The sequence below is a fragment of the Eumetopias jubatus genome, unplaced genomic scaffold (assembly GCF_037043125.1).
Source record: "Eumetopias jubatus isolate StellerSeaLion01/CBP00866 unplaced genomic scaffold, mEumJub1_p1.0 scaffold_12, whole genome shotgun sequence".
NCBI lineage: Eukaryota > Metazoa > Chordata > Mammalia > Carnivora > Otariidae > Eumetopias > Eumetopias jubatus.
Window position 1 is genome coordinate 112,895,838 of NW_028274818.1, and position 13,259 is coordinate 112,909,096.

At 46.9% G+C, this 13,259-nt stretch overlaps 1 pseudogene; it reads left to right on the plus strand.

Moving 5' to 3' along the window:
- The first annotated feature begins 9,841 nt into the window (after window positions 1-9,841).
- Window positions 9,842-11,008, plus strand: LOC148162921 (histo-blood group ABO system transferase pseudogene; annotated as a pseudogene).
- The last annotated feature ends 2,251 nt before the right edge of the window (window positions 11,009-13,259 follow it).

A 13,259-nucleotide genomic window follows, 5' to 3' on the forward strand; every position in this document is an offset into this window, starting at 1 on the left:
ACGGGAGCCGGCCTCCTCAGGACTCGCCGAGGGAGGAGGAGGTGAGGAGAAGCCGCCTGAGCGGGGACTGCGGAGGGGGTGCGAGCTCACAGGACCCCGCGGAGGAGGGGCGCGCTGTGTAGACGCCGGGGCTCTGTGTGCGGTGACGCGGGGTCCGCGCGGTGCTGTGCGCGGGGCTGTCGGTCTCCCCTTCCTGGGCTCGGATCCGCTCGGGGGCCCCGGGGTCTGTGTTCACGCGGCCCTCGGATGCGGTTCCGGGGCCCCGCAGCCGGGCTGCGGTCCGGCAGCGGCCCCCCGCCGCGGCGCTCGCGCTCCCCGGGCCTCGGCCCTGCGGGTCCTCCCCGCGGCCGCACCGTCGGGGTCGGGGCGGGGCTCCGCCTGCGGCACGAACGTCGGCGGCTCGGCTTCTCGGGGCCGCGCGGACGTGGTGGTTTGAAGAGGAGCCGACTCTGCGGGAAACCCGCCCGCGCAGCGCCGCCCCTCCCTCTCCGCACTCAGACCCCAGCCGCGTGTCCTCGCCGCCCGCGGGGTGCCTCAGGGCGTGTTACCCCCGATGGGGCGCCGTCCCGCGGACCCACCACAGAGCCCTCAGAACGTGTCCGGTGCGCCGTTCCCGGCCGTAGCTGGGGTCCCGCGGGGGCACGTCGTTCTCCAGAACTTCTTCCTTCTCCCCGAGGGCGGCTCTGTCTGCGGGAGACGCCAGCTCCCCGTCCCCTTCCCCTCGGCCCCGGCAGCCACGTTGTACTGTGTGTCTCGGGACACTTCCGGTAAGTGGGACCACAGGGCGTCTGTCCTTCTGTGACTGGCTGATGTCGCTCAGCGTGATGACTTCCCGCTTCATGCGTGGTGTCGCCTGTGTCGGAGCCCCCTTCGTTTTTAAGGCTGAATCGTGCTCCGTGGTGTGTACACCGCGTTTTGTTTATCCATTCGGCTGTCAGTGGACACTTGGGTTGCTTCCCCCTTTTGGCTGCGGTGACAAATGCTGCGCTGAATAAGGGTACTTCTCCTTTCGATTTTGGGGTATGTATCTGGGAGTATAATTGTTGAACCATACGGTCATTCTACTTTGATCTATTTGCCTAAATGCCAAAATATTTTATACGTAGACTGCACCATTTTTCACAAGCAAGGTGTAAGGGTTTCCGTTTCTCAACATCCTTTCCAAAATTTGTTATTTTAGTTTCCTTGATTATAGAGATTCTCTTGTGTGTAAAAGGACATCTAACTGGTTTAAATCTTCATTTCCATAAAGACTAAGGATGTTTAACATCTACTCATGTGCTCTTCACCATTTGTATGATTTCTTTGGAGAAAGGTCTATCCAAGTCTTTTGTCTATTTTAAGAAATGGGTCGTCTTTTTGCTGAGGACTTGTAAATGCTCTTTACATGTTCTGGGCAACAGACTCTTATTAGATACATAATGTACAAATATTTTCTTCCATTCGGCGGGCTATCTGTTCACTTTCCACATAGTATCTTACGATGTACAAAGATTTTTAATTTTTTTTTTTACATTTCTTTTTTAAGAGTGAGTGAGTGTGCGAGTGGTCAGGGGCAGAGGGAGAAGGAGAGAGAACCTTAAGCAGGCCCCACACTCAGTGTGGAGCCTGATGTGGGCTCGATCTCATGACGCTGAGATCATGATCTGAGCCAAAATTAAGAGTCGGACGCTTAACCAACTGAGCCACCCAGGCACCCAGAACAGGTTTTTAATTTTGAGGATATTATTTTATCTATGTTTTCCTTTCCTTTCTTACGCTTTGGTGTCAGATCTAATAACATTGCTAGATCCAAGTTTATGAAGATTTATCCCCATTTATTTCTTCTAGAGTTTATAGTGTTACCTCTTACATTTAAGCCTTTAATGTATTTTGAGTTAATGTTTATATGTGGTGTGAGGTAAGGGTCCAGTTTCATTCCTCTGTACACGGATAGCCAATTGTCTAGCACCCTTTGTTGAAAAGACCCTTCTCTCCCCCAGTGTAATGTTGTCCACCCTTGTCAAAATTCAGTGGACCATAGATGAAGGGGTTTATTTCTGGGCTCTCAGTTAAATCCCACTGATCTGTATGCATATGTTTTTTAAAAAAATTGTTTTATTTCTTTATTTTTAAAAATGGTTTAAATTTAGGGGGGCGGAGCAAGATGGCGGAGGAGTAGGAGACCTAGATTTCGTCTGGTCTCAGGAATTCAGCTGAATAGGGATCAAACCATTCTGAACACCTACGAACTCAACAGGAGATCAAACAGGAGAGTAGCAACAACTCTCTGAACAGAGAAGCGACCACTTTCTGGAAGGTAGGACGTGCGGAGAAGTGAATCCGAGGCGATATTCGGGAGGATAGGCGGCGGGGTAGGGGCCTCTGCCGGCCGCTTCTGGCAAGTAATAGAGCCGCGGAGCACAAAATCGGACCTTTTAGAAGTCGACTCCGCTGAGGGACGTCGCTCCAGTGGCTAAGCGGGGGTGGAACCCTCGCGGGACAGTGGGGTCTCAGGACCCTCGGGGTCACAGAAAGACCGGGGGGGCCTGAGTGCGCCAGAGCTCCCAGGTATCGGAGCGGGGAAGCCGGCTGCAGAGACGGAGCCGAGGCGCGGGCTCTCAGCTCGGGGTTGCCATAAACTGTGATCCGCGACCCAGTCGGGCCACTGCTCCTGCAGCAGGGACCCAAGAGGCGGCAGATCCGGGGAGACTCCCCTTCCTTCCCAGGGAAGAGGGGCGCGGGAACGCACCGCAGGGATCTGCTGGGTTTGGGGACTCCACACGGGGTCGGGTGCCACAGATACAAACGCTCGGTCACAGGCCGGGTGAGCACGGAGTGCTGCCGGAGACCAGGGACAAGGGAGTGACTGCTTTTCTCTGGGGGCGCACTGAGGAGCAGGGCCCCAAGTTCTCAGCTCCTCCGAGCGGAGATTGAGAGGCCACCATTTTTGCCCTGGTCCTCCAAGGTTGTACGGAGAGCTTGCAGGGAACAAAAGCTCTTGAGATCAAACCCGAGCAGCTTGCTTAGCCCGGACCGACAAGGGCGGGGCAATTCAGCCTCCGGCAAAGACATGTGGAAACCAAGGCAACAGGCCCCTCCCCCAGAAGATCAGCACGAACAGCCAGCAAGCCAAGACCAAGTTTACCAATCAAAGAGAACGGGAGAACTCCACTGCTATGGGAATACTGCACATAGATTTCATGGCTTTTTTTTTTTACCATGATTCATTAGTTCATCAAAGTTAATTTTTGTTAACTGTTTTTTTTCTTTATCTTTTTCCTTTTTCAACCAACATCTTATCAATCTCTTTTAAAAAAAAAACAAAATATTTTTTATTTTTCATTTTTAGAGTCATATTTTATCCCTTCATAGGAGTTAGCCTTATTTTTGGCATATATATATAAGTTGTTCTCTCTTTAAAATTTTGAGATACAGTTTCTTCTAACAGATAAAAATATACCCTAAATCACTAGTGTATGGCTCTGTTCTAGTCTCCTGCCTGATCACATTCTCTTCCTTTTTTCTTTCTTTTTTTTTTTTAAATCTTCTTTCTTTTTTCAAACAACTTCTTATCTTATCAAGTCCTTTTATAAAATCTATTATAATTTTCATCTTTACAGTCATCTTCTATCCCTTCATTGTATCAACCCTTATTTTGTACATATATGTCTTTCTTCGTTTAAAATTTTAGGAGGCACTTTTTTCTAACAGACCAAAATACGCCCAAAATCTAGTGTGTGGCACTGATCTATGCACTAGCCTGATCATATTTGATCACATTCGGCTTTTTTTGTATTGTTCTGTTTTTGTTTTTACCTTTCTTTTCTTTTTTTTTTTCTCTTTCTTTTTTCTTTCTTTCCCTTTCTTTTCCCCTGGTTTCAGGTCTTTTCGGATTTGTATACACTATATTTGCTGGGGATGTTGTAAACCTGTTAGCATTTTGTTCTCTCATTCATCTATTCTCCTCTGGACAAAATGACAAGACGAAAAAAATCACCTCAGCAAAAACAACAAGAGGTAGTACCGTCAGCCAGGGACCTACTCAATACGGACATTAGTACGATGTCGGACCTAGAGTTCAGAATCATGACTTTAAAGATACTAGCTGGGCTTGAAAAAAGCGTGGAAGTTATTAGAGAAACCCTTTCTGGAGAAATAAAAGAACTAAAATCTAACCAAGTTGAAGTCAAAAAGGCTATTGATGAGGTGCAATCAAAAATGGGGGCACTAACTGCTAGGATAAATGAGGCAGAAGAGAGAATCAGTGATATAGAAGACCAAATGATGGACAGTAAAGAGGCTGAGAAAAAGAGGGAGAAAAACTACAGGATCATGAGGACAGAATTCGAGAGATAAGTGATTCGATAAGACGAAACAACATTAGAATAATTGGGATCCCAGAAGAAGAACAAAGAGAGAGAGGGGCAGAAGGTATATTGGAGCAAATAATAGCAGAGAACTTCCCTAATGTGAGGAAGGAAACAGGCATCAAAATCCAGGAGGCCCAGAGAACCCCTCTCAAAATCAATAATAATAGGTCAACACCCCGACATCTAATAGTAAAACTTACGAGTCTCAGAGACAAAGAGAAAATCCTGAAAGCAGCTCGGGAGAAGAGATATGTAACCTACAATGGTAAAAATATTAGATTGGCAACAGACCTATCCACAGAGACCTGGCAGGCCAGAAAGGACTGGCAAGATATCTTCAGAGCACTAAACGAGAAAAATATGCAGCCAAGAATACTATATCCAGCTAGGCTGTCATTGAAAATAGAAGGAGAGATAAAAAGCTTCCAGAACAAACAAAAACTAAAGGAATTTGCAAACAGGAAACCAGCCCTCCAAGAAATATTGAAAGGGGTCCTCTAAGCAAAGAGAGAGCCTAAAAGCAGCAAAGATCAGAAAGGAACACAGACAACATACAGTAACAGTCACCTTACAGGCAATACAATGGCACTAAATTCATACCTTTCAATAGTTACCCTGAATGTAAATGGGCTCAATGCCCCAATCAAAAGACACAGGCTATCAGATTGGATTAAAAAACAAGACCCATCCATATGCTGTCTGCAAGAGACTCATTTTAGACCCAAAGACACCCCCAGATTGAAAGTGAGGGGGTGGAAAACCATTTACCATGCTAATGGACACCAAAAGAAAGCTGGGGTGGCAATCCTTATATCAGACAAACTAGATTTTAAAACAAAGACTGTAATAAGAGATGAGGAAGGACACTATATCCTACGTAAAGGGTCTATCCAACAAGAAGATCTAACAATTGTAAATATCTATGCCCCGAACATGGGAGCAGCCAATTATATAGGGCAATTAATAACAAAAGCAAAGAAACACATTGACAACAATACAATAATAGTGGGGGACTTTAACACCCTCCTGACTGAAATGGACAGATCATCTAAGCAAAAGATCATCAAGGATATAAAGACTTTAAATGACACACTGGACCAAATGGACTTCACAGACATATTCAGAACATTCCACCCCAAAGCAACGGAATACACATTCTTCTCTAGTGCCCATGGAACATTCTCCAGAATTGATCACATCCTAGGTCACAAATCAGGTCTCAACCGGTACCAAAAGATTGGGAGATTCCCTGCATATTTTCAGACCACAATGCTTTGAAACTAGAACTCAACCACAAGAGGAAAGTCGGAAAGAACTCAAATACATGGAGGCTAAAGAGCATCCTACTAAAGAATGAATGGGTCAACCAGGAAATTAAAGAAGAATTAAAAAAATTCATGGAAACCAATGAAAATGAAAACACAACTGTCCAAAATCTTTGGGATACAGCAAAGGCAGTCCTGAGAGGAAAGTATATAGCAATACAAGCCTTTCTCAAGAAACAAGAAAGGTCTCAAATACACAACCTAACCCTACACCTAAAGGAGCTGGAGAAAGAACAGCAAAGAAAGCCTAAACCCAGCAGGAGAAGAGAAATAAGAAAGATCAGAGCAGAAATCAATGAAATAGAAACCAAAAGAACAGTAGAACAGATCAACGAAACTAGGAGCTGGTTCTTTGAAAGAATTAACAAGATTGATAAACCCCTGGCCAGACTGATCAAAAAGAAAAGAGAAATGACCCAAATCAACAAAATCATGAATGAAAGAGGAGAGATCACAACCAACACCAAAGAAATACAAACAATTATAAGAACATATGATGAGCAACTCTATGCCAGCAAATTAGATAACCTGGAAGAAATGGGTGCATTCCTAGAGATGTATCAACTACCAAAACTGAACCAGGAAGAAATAGAAAACCTGAACAGACCTATAACCACTAATGAAATTGAAGCAGTCATCAAAAATCTCCCAACAAACAAAAGCCCAGGGCCAGATGGCTTCCCAGGGGAATTCTATCAGACATTTCAAGAAGAATTAATACCTATTCTCCTGAAACTGTTCCAAAAAATAGAAATGGAAGGAAAACTTCCAAATTCATTTTATGAGGCCACCATTACCTTGATTCCAAAACCAGACAAAGATCCAATCAAAAAGGAGAATTACCAATATCCTTGATGAACATGGATGCAAAAATTCTCACCAAAATACTAGCCAATAGGATCCAACAGTACATTAAAAGGATTATTCACCAGGACCAATTGGGATTTATCCCTGGGCTGCAAGGCTGGTTCAACATCCGCAAATCAATGAACGTGATACAATACATTAACAAAAGAAAGAACAAGAATCATATGATCCTCTCAATAGATGCAGAAAAAGCATTTGACAAAGTACAGCATCCTTTCTTGATCAAAACTCTTCAGAGTATAGGGATAGAGGGTACATACCTCAATATCATAAAAGCCATCTATGAAAAACCTACAGCGAATATCATTCTCAATGGGGAAAAGCTGAGAGGTTTTCCCCTAAGGTCAGGAATGCTGCAGGGATGTCCACTCTCACCACTGCTGTTCAACATAGTATTAGAAGTCCTAGCCACAGCAATCAGACAACAAAAAGAAATCAAAGGCATGCAAATCGGCAAAGAGGAAGTCAAACTCTCACTCTTTGCAGATGATATGATACTTTATGTGGAAAACCCAAAAGACTCCACCCCAAAACTGCTAAAACTCATACAGGAATTCAGTCAAGTAGCAGGGTATAAAATCAATGCACAGAAATCAGTGGCATTCCTATACACCAACAACAAGACAGAAGAGAGACAAATCAAGGAGTCGATCCCATTCACAATTGCACCCAAAACCATAAGATACCTAGGAATAAATTTAACCAAAGAGGCAAAGGATCTGTACTCAGAAAACTATAAAATACTCAGGAAAGAAATTGAAGAAGACACAAAGAAATGGAAAAACGTTCCATGCTCATGGATTGGGAGAATCAACATTGTGAAAATGTCAATGCTACCTAGAGCAATCTACACATTCAATGCAATCCCCATCAAAATACCATCCACTTTTTTCAAGGAAATGGAACAAATAATCCTAAAATTTGTATGGAACCAGAAGAGACCCCGAATAGCCAGAGGAATATTGAAAAAGAAAAGCAAAGCTGGCGGCATCACAATTCCGGACTTCCAGCTCTATTACAAAGCTGTCATCATCAAGACAGTATGGTACTGGCACAAAAACAGACACATAGATCAATGGAACAGAATCGAGAGCCCAGAAATGGACCCTCAACTCTATGGTCAACTTATCTTTGACAAACCAGGAAAGAATGTCCAGTGGAAAAAAGACAGTCTCTTCAACAAATGGTGTTGGGAAAATTGGACAGCCACATGCAGAAGAATGAAACTGGACCATTTCCTTACACCACACACAAAAATAGATTCCAAATGGTTGAAAGACCTAACCGTGAGACAGGATTCCATCCAAATCCTAAAGGAGAACACAGGTAGCAACCTCTTCGACCTCAGCCGCAGCAACTTCTTCCTAGAAACATCACCAAAGGCACAGGAAGCCAGGGCAAAAATGAACTATTGGGATTTCATCCAGATAAAAAGCTTTTGCACAGCAAAGGAAACAGTCCACAAAACCAGAAGACAACCGACAGAATGGAAGAAAATATTTGCAAATGACAGATAAAGGGCTAGTATCCAAAATCTATAAAGAACTTATCAAACTCAACACCCAAAGAACAAATAATCCAATCAAGAAATGGGCAGAAGACATGAACAGACATTTTTCCAAAGAAGACATCCAAATGGCCAACAGGCACATGAAAAGGTGCTCAACATCGCTCGGCATCAGGGAAATCCAAATCAAAACCTCAATGAGATACCACCTCACACCCGTCAGAATGGCTAAAATTAACAAGTCAGGGAATGACAGATGTTGGTGGGGATGTGGAGAAAGGGGAACCCTCCTACACTGTTGGTGGGAATGCAAGCTGGTGCAACCCCTCTGGAAAACAGTATGGAGGTTCCTCAAACAGTTGAAATTAGAGCTACCATTCGATCCAGCAATTGCATTACTGGGTATTTACCCCAAAGATACAAATGTAGGGACCCGAAGGGGTACATGCACCCCAATGTTTATAGCAGCAATGTCCACAATAGCCGAACTGTGGAAAGAGCCAAGATGTCCATCGACAAATGAATGGATAAAGAAGAAGTGGTATATATACACAATGGAATATTATGCAGCCATCAAAAGGAATGAGATCTTGCCATTTGCAATGACGTGGATGGAACTGGAGGGTGTTATGCTGAGTGAAATAAGTCAATCAGAGAAAGACATGTATCATAATACCTCACTGATATGAGGAATTCGTAATCTCAGGAACAAACTGAGGGTTGCTGGAGTGGTCGGGGGTGGGAGGGATGGGGTGGCTGGGTGATGGACATTGGGGAAGATATGTACTACGGTGAGCACTGTGAATTGTGTAAGACTGTTGAATCACAGATCTGCACTTCTGAAACAAATAACGCAACATATTTTAAGAAAAAAGAAAAAGAAGAAGATAGTAGGAGAGGAAGAATGAAGGGGAGTAAGTCAGAGGGGGAGACGAACCAGGAGAGATGATGGACTCTGAAAAACAAACTGAGGTTTCTGGAGGGGAGGAGGGTGGGGGGATGGGTTAGCCTGGTGATGGGTATTGAGGAGGGCACGTTCTGCATGGAGCACTGGGTGTTATGAACAAACAATGAATCATGGAACAGTACACCAAAACAAATTATGTAATATATGGTGATTAACATAACAATAAAAAATTAAAAAAATGTTTTAAATTTAAATTCAATTAGTGTATAATGTATTATTTGTTTCAGGGTGAATGCATACCTTTATGACAGTATCAAAATGTTTTATTTACTGTTGGTTTGTATTAATATTTGAACTTTGGAAGGATGACCTTTCACCTTTGATTTTCTTTTTCAAGATTGTTTTGGCAATCTTGAGGTCACAGGTGACCCTGTGACCCATGAAGCCCAACAGTCAGCATGCTGGAGCCAAGAACACTCCCCCTGTGCTGAGCTCCCTGGCAAACCCTGCACGTCCCCTCCCCTGGCTGACCCCCTGCAGGTTCTGTCCCCACCTGCCATGAGTTGAGCACCTTTGGGCACAGCCCTTGTTTCTGTGCCCTACAGACTGGGTAGAATCAGCTGCATGGGTTTCTAGCCTCTAAGCCTCAGGTTCCCCTTTGTAAGATGGGGTCCTGATGGCTCCCATCTCTGGGAGCCAAAGGTAGGGAGGCCCCACCAGCAGACGCGCTCAGGCCAGGCCAGGAGGTTGGCTGTTGCTTAAAGCAGCCGAGGGCCTGCCCCCTTGAAGAAAGTGCACACGTTCATGGCCCACGTTTTGGGGTCCTGCCGCCAGCCTCTGGCAGTGACCCTCCTCCAGCCCTGTCCGCTGTCCCTGTGGATACATGGTCTTCCTGGAGATGTTCCTGCAGACAGTTGAGAAGCTCTTCATGGTGGGACACAGGGTCACCTACTACGTCTTCACCAATCAGTTGCCCGCCGGGCCCCATGTTCCCCCCCGGGAAGGCCAGAGGGTGGCGGTCCTCGAGGTTCCCCGCACCCCGCGCTGGGAGGACGCGTCCACGCAGAGCACGTGATGATCCGCCGCTTCTGTAAGCAGCTCTTCCCGTCATCGCGCGCTGAAATAAAGTTCTCAGACACCAATCTGAGCGGCCATGCAGGGCTGCCTCTGCAAGTAGGGCAGCAGCAGCTGGGTTCTGCACATCGCTTTTATGTCCCTTTTTATCAGAAAAGCAAGGGCAGACGCCTCAAAGCATGGGAAAGGAGGACAAAGGGATGGCAAGTATCCCGAAGCTGTGAAGCAGGCCTGCACTCTCCCGTACGCGCAGGCACGCAGAGAGGCCGTCATGGGATCGGGGAAGAGCGGGATGTTTGTGCTAGCAAACGCCAGGTGCAGGAAGGGAGCACGGAGGGTTACATTCTTTCCTGGCTCCTAACCTAGGCCCTGCCCCTGGGGATCATGGGATCCTGCTCCTACCAGGCCATTGTGGTCAGTAGCCTGAGAACGGGAACGCTGCTGATGTTTCAGCTGCTTCCACAATCACTCCTTAGGGCTTACAATCTATTTTCTAAGATTAACTCCACAATTCCTCCGTGAGGTGGACTCCTGGTGTGCACAGAGGTGGACATGAAGTTCTGCGACCACGTGAGTATGGAGACCCTGTCCCCCCTCTTCGGCACCCTGCACCCCGGTTTCTACCAGGCGGCCCACAAGGACTTCAGCTACGAGCATTGGCCACAGTCCCAGGCACACATCCCCAGGGACAAGGGCGAGTTTGACTACAAGGGGGCCTTTTCTGGGGGGTGGTGGTAGAGGTTCACCAACTGACCTTGGCCTGTCACCAGACAATGGGGGTCAACCTGGCCAATGGGATCGAGGCTGTGTGGCACGACGAGAGCCACCCGAACAGGTACCTGCTAGATCATAAGCCCATTAAGGTGCTGTCCCCAGAGGACCTGAGGGACCCACAGCTGCTGGGCTGCCCCCCATCATGAAGAAGCTGAGATTCATGGCTGTGCCCAAGAATCACCAGGACGGCAGCAGTGGTTAGTACTTGAGGAGTCGTTTTGGTGCCCACCGGGTCTTTCACTTGAGTTAACAGATGAGTCCGAAGGAAGGACGTCATCGGTTAGGAAGTATAGACGAAGGTCAGAGTGGAGGTGGGCAAAGTCCTCTTTCAGAGAGCAGGGAAGCTCTGAGCTGCTTCTATACACCTTGCCCTGCTCATCGCTTCTGGCTGCCTGGCCCTGAGTTCTGTCCTTTCAATGAATTGGTCATCTAGTAAGTAACATGTTTCTCTGAGTTCCATGAGCCACTGGAGCAAATTATTCAAACCCGACAAGGTTGTGGGGACCTCCAATCTGTAGCCCATAGCTCGGAAACAGGGGTGACTTCTCTGCCCAGCCACTGGCTGACCACTAAGTTAACAGCACAGGGATTCAATAGCCATACACACAGCAAAGAATACAAACTTGACTTAGTTCCGAAAAGTCACCAAACCAACAGTAGCAACTACAACGAGCAGCAATCATGAAGCCTGGCGTGGGGAAGGTCTGATGTTCGGGATGCTTCCATTATAATAGTCATAATCACACCCTGGACTTGTCACTGGGGCCAAGTCCCCTGGCTGGGGGCCCGGTAGCTCCTACGTGTTCCACGTGCCTCTCTCTGGCTCCTCCAGCCATGCACTGTCCTGTGCTGCTTCCCAGTAGAGGTCCGTTTTCACCAAAGCCAGGAAGATGGGATGGCGTTTTCTGACTCCCCACCCCCCACCCCACAGTGTTGCAAGAGAGGAAAAAGTTTTCCTCTACCCTCTTAAGGTCCCTGGCTGAGTCTGGAAATTGACAAAGACAGATGAACAGGAGAAAAGCAAGCAAAATGTATTGATTGTTTTGGTGGGAGCCTCACAAGACCATGATGACCAGCAGAGGTGACTGGAGCAGACAGCTCTTCTCCCTTTTAGACAAAGAAGCAGTAAGTGTGTGAAGAATTGACAGACACAGGGGTTTGGACTAGGGCTCATAAACGGTAAAGAAGTTAACTAGGAAGATAAGGGTTCGTTTATCCAGGTGTGTTCCTATAGACCCCGTGGTCCTAAATTCCTTGACTCTGGTGATAAGCACGTCATCCCTGTGGTCCAGGGAGAGAAAGTTCCACATGGGAGTATTCTGACCTGCTTAAGGGAAGAAGGGCTGATGGCTGGGTGTCAGAGAGACCTTCTTGCTTCTGCTCTATGCAAAAGTTCTTTTAGCTTCTATCTTTAATTTGCCAAGGTGCCATATTTGGGTTAGTGTGTCCTGACCCTCACTGGCCTGGTGCTGTACTCTTGTCTCCTAGTATCCAGGATATTGGGTGTGCTGCTGTGGAGACCTCCCAGCCCTGGGGTAGCTCCTTGTCCAGGGAGGCACCTGCCTCAAGGGGAGGGTTGCTAAGCGTGGCCGCCCCTCCTCAGGGAGATTGGGTGGGAGAGTGCAGATCTTACTTCGAGAAACTGACTTCATTTCCTGAAAAGGTCTACCTGATAGTGGGATCATACAGGAGTTCTATGTTTAGTATTTTGGGGAAAATCCATCCTTTTCCCAGCATGGCTGTGCCAACCAAAGTCCCTTCCGGATGACTTTTACCTATAAACCAGAGATTTTTCAAGAACTTCTCCAACAGAGAACATGAGGAGAATATTTTCATGACCTGAGACAGGCAGAGATTTCCCAGGATGCAAAGTATACTGACCATAGGAACAAACCGGTGACTTAGAAACTATGAAATGAAGAACTTGTTCTCCTTCTTCCATTTCTGGCTAGTGTGCTCGTCTGTGGCTCGATCCCACCTCAGGCAGCTGGAAGGTTGACCTCCCAGGTCAGCTACCACTGAGATGGCTACTGTTTCTAGAAATTCTTCAGGGTGTGGCCAGGTTTCCCCAACCGTGCACTGATCAAGTCGGTGACCTCTAACAGTGGAGCCGTGGGTCTTCCAGGCGTGGTCCCCCACAATCCCCCAGGAAAGCCATCTCACTGAGGGTTTAGGGGGACGGGAGCTGCCCCTAGGCAAAACTGGAGATTCTCACTGTCCCTACCTGGCCTTCAGATGCTCCTCAGTTACTCCGGTGCCTCTGGTGTCTTCTTGGAACCCTGACCTGTCAGTTTTCGGACAGCTGGTCCGGTGGTACCCTCACTTTCTGGGAGGGGGATTTGGTGGAATCTGCAGTGTGTCCTGCAGCCCCACCAGGATCGCTTTTGGCGATCAAGACAAGGCACATTATCTGGGCCATCTGAGGACCCAAGACTGTGGGTCTGTGGCCTGGA